General features: G+C 41.4%; 1 protein-coding gene across 1 annotated transcript in view; it reads right to left on the minus strand.

Moving 5' to 3' along the window:
- METTL15 (methyltransferase 15, mitochondrial 12S rRNA N4-cytidine) overlaps positions 1-13,108 on the minus strand; it is a 196,583-nt gene that overhangs the window by 19,041 nt on the left and 164,434 nt on the right.

Consider the following 13,108-nt stretch of genomic DNA (forward strand, 5'->3'; position numbering starts at 1 on the left):
TGTTTCGCTAGGGCTGAGATGACAGAGATCAAAGGGAATGGTAAAATATTAGAATACTCAGGGTCTAGAAAAGAGTGGAAGTTGAGTGAGTGGCCAGAGATTACTCAGAGAATGTCAGAGAAAACTGACAGGCTGGCCAGGGGAATACACACAGACGGAGAGCCTGCTGTGAACAGGACAGTCTGTTTATCCCAGCCAGAGATGGGGGGTAGCTATGCTGAGAAAAACTGCAAAAGCTGTCAAGCAAAGATTAAGGATAAGTACGATGCAGGTGTACAGACTTTTTATTGTTTTACCTCTTGCTGTATGTGCTTTGTACCTTGGGAGGAAGGAATAAATAATAGGGCTGTCAAGCGATTAAAATAATTAATCGTAATTAATCATGCAATTAATTGCACTGTTACACAATAATAGAATACCATTTATTTAAATATTTTGGATGTTTTCTACATTTTCAAATATATTGATTGCAATCGTAACAGAATACAAAGTGTACTGTGCTCACTTTCTATTTATTTTTGATTACAAATATTTGCACTGTAAAAAAAAGAAATAGTATTTTTCAATTCACGTCACACAAGTACTGTAATGTAATCTCTTTATCATGAAAGGTAAACTTATAAATGTAGAATTATGTTAAAAAAATAATTGCATTCAAAAATAAAACAATGTAAAACTTTAGAGCCTACAAGTTCACTCAGTACTATTTCTTGTTCAGCCAGCAGAAGGTTGATTTTCTTTTTTGGTGGTTCGGGTTCTGTAGTTTCTGCATCAGAGTGTTGCTCTTTTAAGACTTCTGAAAGCATGCTCCATACCTCATCCCTCTCAGATTTTGGAAGGCACTTCAGATTCAGATTCTTAAACCTTGGGTTGAGTGCTGTAGCTATCTTTAGAAATCTCACATTGGTACCTTCTTTGCATTTTGTCAAATCTGCAGTGAAAGTGTTCTTAAAAAAGAACAACATGCGCTGAGTCATCATCCGAGACTACTATAACATGAACTATATGGCAGAATGTGGGTAAAATAGAGCCGGACACATACAATTCTCCCCCAAGGACAATTTAATTATTTAATTTAATACATTTTTTTTAACGAGTGTTATCAGCATGGAAGCATGTCCTCTGGAATGGTGGCTGAAGCATGAAGGGGCATATGAATGTTTAGCATATCTGGCATGTAAATACCTTGCAATGCCAGCTACAAAAGTCCCATGAGAATGCCTGTTCTCACTTTCAGGTGACATTCTAAATAAGAAGCAGGAAGCACTGTTTACATTTATGGGAGATAAAGTTGTTTGGTTTAGCTGTTGGTTGAAAGAGAAGTAGGACTGAGTGGACTTTTAGGCTCTAAAGTTTTGTACTGTTTGTTTATGAGTGCAGTTATGTAACAAAAAAATTCTACATGTGTGAGATGTACTGCAATCTCCTTGTCATAAAAGTGTAATAATTGTATGAGATGAATTGAAAAATACTGTTTCTTTTGTTTATAATTTTACAGTGCAAATATTTGCAATAAAAATAATCATATAAAGTGAGCAGTGTACACTTTGTATTCTGTGTTGTAACTGAAATCAATATATTTGAAAATGTAGAAAAACATCCAAAATATTTAATAAATTTCAGTTGGTATTCTATTGTTTAACAATGCGATTAAAACTCGGATTAATCGTGATTAATTTTTTTAATTGCGATTTTTTTGCGTTAATTGTGTGAGTTAACAGCGATTAATCGACAGCCCTAATAAATAATGCTTTGCTCTGAAGACACCATTTTTGAGTTGCTTTAATCAACTCACTAGTCACAGGTCCCTGAAAGAAAAAGGTTTGCAGGTCCCAACCACAGATGGGCCTGCTACATTAAGAGGCTGTGGCCCAGTGACTGAGTCCCATAGTGGCTGGACCATCTGGTACCACACAGAGTAAGGTGTAGGAAACCAGTGCTGTCACCTAAGGGGTGCAACTCAAGAGGAATTAAAAGGGTGTTAAGTGCAATTTGCCCTGTAACTGTGAAAACAACATTCCACTTCTCTACAATTATCCTGATGCTGCTTACTCAGGCTATTTTACTCATATTCCAAACATCTGATCTTTTAAAAGCTTCTTTGTTTGCCAATCTTATTTGTTTTAACAGTCTTGAAAGACTGTTACCTAAACACAATGGCTTTAAAGAATTTCTAATGATGATTTACATTTACATAACATCTTACGTCCCAAGGAAGTTTTTTGTTTTGTTTTATAAGAAAAGCTCTGTAGGGATCCTTTCACACGGCAGTGAAATGTAATCAACCTGGAGTGATGCATGGCAACTGTATAACAGCATAGAATATTAGGCAGCACTTTAGACGATGTCTACACCATATACCCCACAGCGTGCTACTGTACGGATGCAGCTGCGCCACTGTAAGATCTCTCGTGTAGCCATTCTATGCTGATGGGAGAAGCGTTCTCCCGTCGACATAATTAATCCACCCCAACAACTGGTGACAGTTATATCAGCGGGAGACGCTCTCTCGCCGACATAGCGCTGTGCACACTAGCGCTTATGACGCTGTAATTATGTCGCTTAATGTACCTCTAACTGGAGGTTGCCTTTTGAGATTGTCGACATGGGTGCCAATGAGTGCCAACTGTAATGAACACCTGTCTAGAGCTGGTTTACATCATTGACTCATGTCATCTCGGTCACTGAACAGCTCGCTGTCAAATGGCAATGATTTTCACTCAGTATTGATTTGTGCTGGATTCAAACCAGTGACCTAGAAATAAAAGGCTCTGTGTCCCATTTCTAATTCCTAGAGCCTTTCAGCCTTCTCAATCCAAACTGTTAGGACTGTTTTAAGCAAAACATCCCCCCTCCATATATAATCCTCCATTCTCTAAAGTAACATCCAGTCGTTAAACAATCTTAGATTGAGAGAATGCTACCATAATGTTTATCTTAGCAAAAGTAAAGAAATGAAATGACACATATTTACCAACTTGCCAGCTTTAAATGTAAATTCCTGAATTCATCATTTTTAGATCTCAGAAGGAACAACCTGCCATTGTAATTCAAAGGACACAGGATGCACAAACCGATGTCCATATACCCACTTTTGAAAGAACTGCTCAGCCCAGGTTAGATTTTGTCTTTCCAGGTTCCAAAGTTAGCCATCAATCTGAGGCAGGTAACAAAATGAAAAATGGGGAATGGGGGAGGTGTAAAATATCCAATTTCTTTTAATAAACACTGCAGAGGAAGTTCACATTTTCAAATTTAAGAGCTGCCATTCTTAACTTCCTGCTGCAAATGAAGACCACAGAAATTTGATCTTAAATGTGTATGAACTGTACTTTAGCCATGTTTGTCCCAAGATATAGAGAGACAAGGTGGGCGAGGTAATATCTTTTATTGGATGAACTTCTGTTGATGAGAGAGACACGCTTTTGAGCTACACAGAGCTCCTCTTTAAGTCTGGGAAATGTACTTAAAGCTAAATAGAAGGTGGAACACATTGTTTAGCATACATAGTTAAAACCTATTTCAAAGGCGCATTCAAGAAGTTATGTGCCTTGTGCAGTAACGATGGTTCTTCGAGATGTGTGTCCCTATGGATGCTCTATTGTAGGTGTGCCTGCGTCCCTGAGCTGCTGATCAGAGAACTTTGGTAGCAGTGTCCATTGGGCCAGCACATGCGCGGTCTCTACTTGTCCTGGGCCACAAAGCTAGACAGCACATGCAGGCTAACCCTTCTCCCTCCAGTTCCTTCTCTACTGCAAAGTTAAGACAAGAACTCCAAAAGATGGGTTTTCCATAGGGACACACATCTCTAAGAACCATTGTTACTGCACAAGGTAAGTAACTTCTTTGAGTAGTGTCCCTATGGGTGCTCCATTGTAGGGGACTACCCATGAGTGCCCCTTCTAGAGGGCCAGGACTTTGGAGTCGGGTCAGTTACTGATGACACCGTGGAGCAGAAGATGGCATTGGAGTGGAGTCCCAAGTGATCGCATAATGTTCTGCGAAAGTGTGGACTGACGTCCACATTACCACTCTACAGATCTCTGAGACAGGGAAATTCTTGAGGAAGGCAATGGATGAGGAGACTGACATTGTGGAGTATGTACGAATCGTATCTGGAGGGTTTGGTAGCAATGTGTGGTACAGTTTGAGACCCACTTGGACAGTCTTTGGGCTGATATTCTGAGCCCTTGGATCTTTCTGCTGTGGAGAGGAAAAGCCTAGGGGACTTCCTGAAGGCCTCCGCCCTTTCCAGGTAGAAGGCCAGGGCTCTCCTGAAATCCAGGGTAAGTAATATATCCTCACTGTTGTCTAGATGAGGCTTGGGGTAGAAGATTGGAAGGTGAATCAACTGATCGGGGGAGGTCCTGGATGATTGGAAAAAGGCAAATATAGTGCCCATCTTTAAAAAAGGGAAGAAGAACCCAGAAACTACAGACTGGTCAGCCTCACCTCAGTCCCTGGAAAAATCATGGAGCAGGTCCTCAAGGAAATCATTTTGAAGCACTTGGAGGAGAGGAAGGTGACCAGGAACAGTCAACATGGATTCACCAAGGGCAAGTCATGCCTGACCAACTTGATTGCCTTCTATGATGAGATAACTGGCTCTGTGCATATGGGGAAAGCAGTGGACGTGATATATCTTGACTTTAGCAAAGCTTTTGATATGGTCTCCCACAGTATTCTTGACAGCAAGTTAAAAAACGTATGGATTGGATGAATGGACTATAAGGTGGATAGAAAGCTGGCTAGATTGTGGGGCTTAATGGGTAGTGATCAACGGCTCAATGTCTGGAGGTAGCCCTGAAGTCCTTCAGGGTGTGAAGGGAGGAGTCAGTCTTCTCAGTGAAGAGCTTTGTGCTTCAAAGAGAAGGTTCTCAGCTGTGGACTGCATCTATTTTGGGAATCCTGACAAATGAAGCCATGATGCTCGTTGCATCACCACAACAGTGGAGCTGGAGCTAGCTGCTGCGTCAGCTGCGTCAAGGGTAGATTGTAGTGTCTTTGCCACTAACTGGCAAAGACACTACAATACTGTATATACAACACTACTATACTCCTGTATAATGGCCTTGAGTGAGTCACAATGTGCTTCTGGCATATTTTCAATAAAGTCATTCGCTTTCGAGTAATTTATGTAAACTTATTTTGTCACGAGGGCCTGACAGTTGGCAATACAACTGTAGAGTGGCTGAGGAGTATACTTTCCTACTGAACAGATCAAGGTGCTTCCAATCCCGTGTTGTAGGAAGAAGCCCTGGACTGGTGTTATCAGCTGCAAGAGTTGACAGTGTCCAAAACCATGGAATTGGTGCGCGGGGAAGAATAGAAATTCAAAATCCTTGGTGGGGACACAGTATTTTTGTCCGCTCGCTTGCAGGTTGGGGCCACTGACGCCAGGGTTTGCCACACAGTGTTTGCCAAGTCTAAATAGCCTCATTAATCAGGAGGGAGATCTTTGAGGAGACCAAAAAATGGAGGATATCAAAAGAAGTTGATGGTGGATATCCTTGACTTCCTCCAATGGAATCTGGAGAGTGTCTGCCACCCTTTTTGCCAGTCCCTGAAAGAGATGAAAATTGTCTGCTAAAGATGGTGGAGAAAGCATGATGGTTTCATTTGGAGGAGGAGGAGGATATGGCGCTTGAAGTCACTTTCTCCTCAGTACTGGCTTCCTGTTCCTCTAAGACTTGAGGTAATTTTGAAGCCCTGGATGGTGTGGCCAAAGGAGTGTACCTCAAGAGTTCTTGGACGAGGCTTGGATCTCAAGAAGTGGTGGTATGCCATCCAAAGGTCCCAATATGACAATTGCAGTGGTGATGGCGCCTGTGGATGGCCGTACCAGGATGGTGGTGGTGGAGCCACCTGTGGGTATATCCTTGGCATCTCTTGGTAGTGAGCACCATATGGAGCTTGGGAGGAGTACTGGGACACTAGCTCTTCAGGTTCGCTGTCTGAACCCTCACTGAAGAGCAGAGGGGCATGGCAAGGCAGCAGGGATACTTCCCATGCTTGGTAGAGGCTCAGGGCCGAGAGGAGGGGACTCTAATGCATCAGGAATGCAGGGGTCTCTTGAATGGCAAAGTTCTGCCTTTACCAATCGTCCTGGTGTTAATGCCAGGGGACTGGGGACCTTGTCTGCACTAGCTGATCCTGTGCCAGGTGAGCCATTGCTGGCAGTACCAATGCAGGCTCACGTACTGGGAGTGTCTTCTTAGACAAGTGCTTACTACTGTCCTTCAGTGCTGATGGCTCGGTGCCTGTGCCTATTGGGTCTGAGGGCTTGTCAGTGGTACCTGTTTGTTTCCATGAGCTATGGATGCCAGACTGAGATGGCCTCGGTGCCAATGGTCTCTTGAAGCCCGAAGAACTGGGCATACCCCACTGGGGGAAAAGGTTGGGAAAAATGAAAAATCTTTTTTTTTTTAATTTTTAATGATAAAATAAAGAAAAGGTGGAAAAACTACAGCTAGAACTAGGAGACTAAGTGTAGGTTCGTGGATTAAGACAACAGTTTTAATGGACTGCTAATGGCTCTCCAGAGGCAGTTGAGAAGGAACTGAGGAAGGTTAGCCAGTGTGTGCTGGCTAGCCTGGTGGCGCAGCACAAGGAGAGACAGTGCATGTGTGGGACCAACGGACATTGCTACCAAAGTTCTCCAATCAGCGGTGCAGGGATACCTACAGTGAAGCACCCAGTGGGATACTACTGGAAGAAGAAGTGGTTCATTAACACCTCTCCAGTAATGGAGGGGGGCAGGGTTTGCTGGGGGGACTTAAGTGTGTTACAGATTGCTGGAATGAACCATAAATCAGTGTCTCTATTCAGACACTGATTTTTAGTATCTAGAAAAGTTATGAATGTAAACTTCCAGGCTGGTCTTTTGAAGGTGTTGTGCAGGTTTCCTTTGAAGATGAGGACTGTGAGGTCAGATATAGAGTAATTGCTTTGTGAAAAATGTTCACCCACAGGTGATACAGTGTTTTTCTCTTTTATTATTTTTCTGTGAGAGTTCATTGAAGAGCACAGTGGTTGTTTTGTTTCACTCACATAGCTGTTATTGGGGCATTTAGTGCATTGGACGAGGCACACCACATATTGTGATAGGCATGCGTAGGGCCCATGAATTTTGAAAGGTGTGCTGTGGGGGTGTTGTTCATTGACACAATGAAGCTATGTCTACAGCTATTGCATCTGTTGTTCTGATAGGGTCTGGTGCTACTTTGCGTTGGTGTGTCCTGATCTGTGGGGGAGCTTGCTTCTGATGATGAGCTTGGAGGGGTTGGGGGGTTGTTTGAAGATCAAAAGAGGAGTTCAGGAAAGATTTCTTTATGTGGTCCCCATTACTATGGTTGTAATTGTTTGATGATACCCTGTATGAACTGGACTGTACATTTAATAATCACATACTCCCAAATAAATTATGTTCAAGAGACCAAGTATACGTTAAATAAGACTCTTCATAGAATTTGAGTGGCAGACTCTAGATTCAAAAACATGCCAACTTCCTAAATTAACATTTAGAACACTGAACATCTCACATTGTCTGAACTAAAGATGAGTATACTTGCCTAGAGAATATTCTTTTTTCTACCTCCTCCTACCTCTGACCTGTCTGCCTCCCAACTTATGTTGCCTCCTCCTCTCACCTCAGTTATTCTCCCCTAGCCTCCAGTCAAACAACAGAGCTTCCTCTCTTCTTCCTCACACCACCCAACAGTACCTACAGAATACAGCTGCCCTTCTTCAAGATACATTTAACCCAGCCCCAAAGATTGATGCTCATAGAACCTCTTGGCCAAGTCCTCCTCAAACACAGCTGTCTGAGATTTTAAATCGCCTCAGACAAAATCACTTTGTAGATTCAGTTATCTCAGCATTTATTTATTTAGATGTATAAATTCCACACATACCCATCCCATGCTCTGGGTGTGTGTGTAACAGGGTCAGCACCTGCCTCTTGTGAGCGCCCCTCTGGTCGAGTGCGTGTGCCTGCAGTCACTCCGTTTGTGGAACGGGGTGGCATCTGCCTCTCGAAAGCGCCCCCTCTCCCTTGGTCGATGTTTTTTTTCGGCAGGTTTTCAGTGACTCAGCCCTCTGGACGAGTCACACACACTGTCTATAGGTGGAACAGAACAAACCCCTTCCAGGGCATACAGTCTTTACCCTTCCCAACTCAGGGATGGGACCATACCCCAAGGCTTTCTCCCTGGAGCTGACTGTCTTCCTGCAGCCCTCCCTGAGCTCAGTCCTTACTCAGTCCACGCAGCCAGCCAGGGCCTCCTTCTTAGGGCCTCCCTTAGTCCCTGTCCACACTGAGTTGTCCATGGTCCTGCTGCTCTTTCAGCCAGCCAGAAACACAGTCCTCTCTCTTCCAGCTCCAGGTAGCAACTGACTGACTCTGTCTCTGCTGCTCCTTTTTATACAGCCCTCCTGGCCCCTGACTATTCACAGTTCATCTGATTGGAGGACTTCCCGTCCGTTCCTCTCTGGGGGAGGCTGTGGCAGGACCCTGAGGCCTCCAGCAGGGGGCCTCTGGCCTAGTCCACCCCATCACAGTCTGTTAGCATAATTTCAGCTGTGCAACACCAAACATCCAGATTTCATATAATGAACCATGTGGCCTGTGCTCAGATGCTACAATAATGGGGACCACACTGACACCTAGACAGACCAAAAAACCAATACTGGTCACACTATTTTTTAAATGTTTATCTTTTTTAAAATAGGAAAATTTATTTAGTCAATCAAAAGCATAGTTAAGGCAGGAATTGTCTGTTGAACACATTATATTTATTCCACAGCATGCATATTCTTTCCAATAAAAAATTTTAAATGTCAGTACTGAATCAACTTTGTCTCTATTTTTGGTTAAATTAAAGGTCAAGAAGATAAACATTTTTTGTATACTCAAAATCAATAGACTCTTCAGATCCCAGATGGTAATTACTTGGGCAATTTTCAAAGTAGAAAATTATGAGCCTCATTGTAATTTGAGAAAATGTATTTGCTAGTTTCATAAGTTCTGCAAAGTTTTGCTGAATAAAGGGTAGTAAATTATGCTCCTATGTTACTGAACTTATTTTTAAAGAGATTTAGGGCTTCTTTACATGTGAAGTTACAGCATGCTAGTTACTCCTCACTAACTTTCCATGGGGACACTTTTATTGCACACTATGAAAGTGCCTTTGTGAACTTATTCTCCAACACAATAAACATTACCCCACAATGGTATTTTAGATAATATGGTCACACTAAACATGAAAATTCTATTTTCAATTATTTGTAAAAAGTTAATACATTATTCATATACGTTATAAACATATTACACATGAGTAATCTGTTATAGATAGTTGTAAGAACATCAGTAGCAGATGTTGTAATTGCTTATAAGCAACCAACTGATCTGTTGAAGTCTATAACAATTGATTTGCCATTTGTTAAAACAACAGTTGCATCATCTTTACCTCTCGTAACAGGTTACACTGACAGCAGTAAAATCACTTTTAAAGAAGTGACTGTTCACAAGCCAGTGATCTGAATGAGTTTACTCCTGCCATCTATTGATGAACTGAGGGCAAGGACGTGAGAATGTATTTGCATGGACACACCTACTTTGCCTAGGTGATTCAGAGACTTACCTGCTTTGCCAAAGTGATCCATTTTGGCTGTTTTGTGTTAAATTCACTTCAATGTTGAATGCAGGGATAATGAAATATTGCTATCCTTATTGTATGACTGAAGAGCAGAGCACTGTACTTAACATGCCCTGATTGAGAGGTCACCCTAAACATAATCTCACTTGCTAAGTATGGGGTAGTGATGCCAGATCCAAGTGAAAGGCAGGAAAGATTGATGTAGGTGTCTGATGTAGGGGTAAAGACTCTGTTCAAAAGGTCCTAGATGCCATTTGACCGTCTCCGTCCAGTGTTTAAAGACAGAGCTGACTAGACTCAATTGATAGTCCCTGTTTCTTCTCAGCGACCATGAGAACTGAAATCACTGATAAACCGATCTTGGGGGCTCAGCCTTAGACATCGTGTGGGTACAGTGTTCTGGTGCAAGACAATTCAGGGGAGGCAGAAGTGACATTCCCCACTATTCAGTGAAATCACTAAAAGCTGAGGCAAAGGACTACTACCCAAGGTAACTGGAGGTGGGTGTTTATTATTGTTTGGATATTTTGAGTCACTGTTGCAGTGTTTTCCCAAATTAATGCTGTATTCCCTCTCCTCTTAATGAACTTTCTTATATATTGATTCAATGCTTTAGAGGGGGGAAGCATAGCCTCAGAGGACCCAGGTGTGGCAATTAGTTTTCCAAGATTTCTGGGTGGAAGCTTGAGACGGACTTGTTCTGTAATTTTAAGAGGAATATATAGATATGGAACCCAGTCCTTGTTGCTGCCAACATCATCAGGCAGGGGGTTACACACCTTACTCACTTTCCTATCCATGGGTATTTTTCTCTAGTTCATCAACTAAGCAGCTTCACTTTGAGTTGATAATCCTTATATATTTCCTTATTCCTTCTCTGGCAGTAGTTTAAAAAGGAATTATTAAAACCCCTCATATTAAAAAGCATAGTGCTGCTTCTGTTGAAGTCAATGGGAATTTTGCAACTGGACTTAAATAGGAGCAAGATTAGGCTCCTAATGTTAGATGCCAGAATTGACTTCTACACAGAAAAGCAACTTTAGTGTCTAAATCTTACATTTGTTACTGTCAGTAAGACTTTAATATGTTTAGAACAACAGTAAGATCTCAATCTAGAACAGTTGTGTTCAACCTGTAGTCCGCAGACCCCAGGGGTCTAAAGACTATGTCTAAGAAGTCCACGAAAGGTTGTTGTTATCATACAACAGTGGTTTTCAACCTGTGGACACTATATCTAAGATTTCCAAAGTAATCCGCACCTCCATTTAAAAATTTTTAGAGGTACGCAAATTAAAAAAAAAAGGTTGAAAACCACTGATCTAGAAGATGTAAATGTATCTGGAAATGCATGAAAAGAATGTGAATTACAAAAACATATAAGAAACAAGAATTATATATCAACACTTTTTCAGAGCACATAAGTAGACAAATAGCAGAATCTGTGGTCATTCACAGAGCAACAATCATCATACCTACTGTTTTATTATCAGAAGAAACGCAGAGTACAAACAATATAATCTAAAAAAAATAAATCACATCCTTGGTTTATCAGCATTAAACCACAGAGGAAACTCTGAAGATGTGTGAGGTCATGTTAGTGGGGAAGAGGATGCAGCATCAGGACAGGGTTGCTTAAGAATGATCAGTTACATTATCATGATCAAGAGAATGTGGTCTTTCACAGTCTGAAGTTTTGCTCAAGTTCCCAGAACCCCTACTTGCTATACACAGTAGGAGACAAATGCTTGAAGGAACACCTGTTGCTTGAATTTAGAGGAGGAATAAGGTGCACTCAATCCACATCCCTGAGCAATGCAGTTATACTGACCCAACTCTTGGAGTAGACAGCGCTATATCATTGGGAGGGCTTTTCCTGTTGACATAACTATCGCCTCTCAAGGAGCTGGATTACCTAAGCCAATGGGAGAAGCCCTCCCATTGGCTTAGGTAGCGTCTTCACTGAAGCACTACAGCAGAACAGCTGCACCTGTGCAGCTACAGACTTTTAAATGTAGATAAGCCCTCAGTCTCCTTGACTGTCTTGAACCTTCCTCCTTTGTGCTGGCATACTGTCACTGGTCCAACTGTACAGACAATAATAATTAACTGCTGTCTGCAGTGTGGATCAATATGTAAAGATTCTGTCCATAACATAAAATCAGATTAAATAACTGTTTTAATAGAAGCAAATTAAAACAGAGCTTTGTTATGTGGTTGCTCCTATTACAAACCCATGACTCCAAACCATTAGTAGCCATCTTTCCACAAAGAGTTATTACAAAACAAGTTAATTTTATCAATTTCCACTCAGTTAACAAGATATCTAAAAAAGGTGTGAACACGAATTATAAACATTGCACCTAGGATAATTTAAAAAACCCTACTTATAATTACAGTATCAGTTTAGTGCACTATTTCTAAAGGTTTTAAAGTTTTCATTTATTTTAAATTGTTCAACTCACTAATCTGTGTATAAAACACAGCTCTGGAGTTCATGAAACATGCATTTGTGATTTAGCAAGTAACAGAAAATGGACTGTCAAAACAAAATATTCCTTTGTACACCTACACATTCAATTGTGTTTTAATATCTGACTCATATTGCAATTTGATTTACATTTTGTAAGACTGTTATAAACACACAGATCATACAGTATGTAAAACTCTCTTATCCTCTCTGTGGAATTGGCTAATAAATGTTGCTACTGGTACATTTTCTTTAGCTAACAAAGCAAATTTATACAATATTTTTTCCACATCAATAATTTTGACATTCTAAAGAGCCCTAGTCATGGAGAGAGCTTGCTCAAAATTGTTCATAATTGTTGCTTTGACAGATCTGCTGCTACTGATACTTAGAATATATTTGCATAACCTTCACGTTGTTAATCCAATGCAGATCTGGGGCCTGCAACTTACAGCTAGCACTATGATACAATTGAGAAAAAAAATTCCAAGCCCTAGACAAGTTTTTTTATTCAAAAACTGCTGAAGGTGATCAAGTTGCCTGACAAAGCCCTGGAGGATTTTTACTTCACCAACTACTACTTTGTTTGAAACTGCATTTCACACTTCGGACAGTAAGGCTGAGCATAGTTGGACTAGAAGTACAGTTTTATTGGCGCCGATCTTTCTTCCTTTCTGTCTCTGGAAAGGACACTCCCACATTCCTAATTCTCACCTAGCTTTGGCATCAAACAGGCTGACCTCCACTCAAGCACAGTGTGTGTCACATTCCTTTTCTATATCCTTCTAGCTGGGAAGACCAACCTGAAGTATGGAAGGAAAAGCAAAATGGTAACACAAGTCAGGAAAGAAGGAGGTAGGTAGGGTGCAGCACTCTGTTAGTAAGACAGAACAACTAGCCTTCCTCCTCCTCCTGCTATAGCCATCCAGCTCTAGGAAGCAGGTTTGGCTGGTGCTCTCTAATGGTTAAAAGGGCCATCACCAGC

This window comes from Caretta caretta, chromosome 6 (assembly GCF_965140235.1).
Source record: "Caretta caretta isolate rCarCar2 chromosome 6, rCarCar1.hap1, whole genome shotgun sequence".
Classification (NCBI taxonomy): Eukaryota; Metazoa; Chordata; order Testudines; family Cheloniidae; genus Caretta; species Caretta caretta.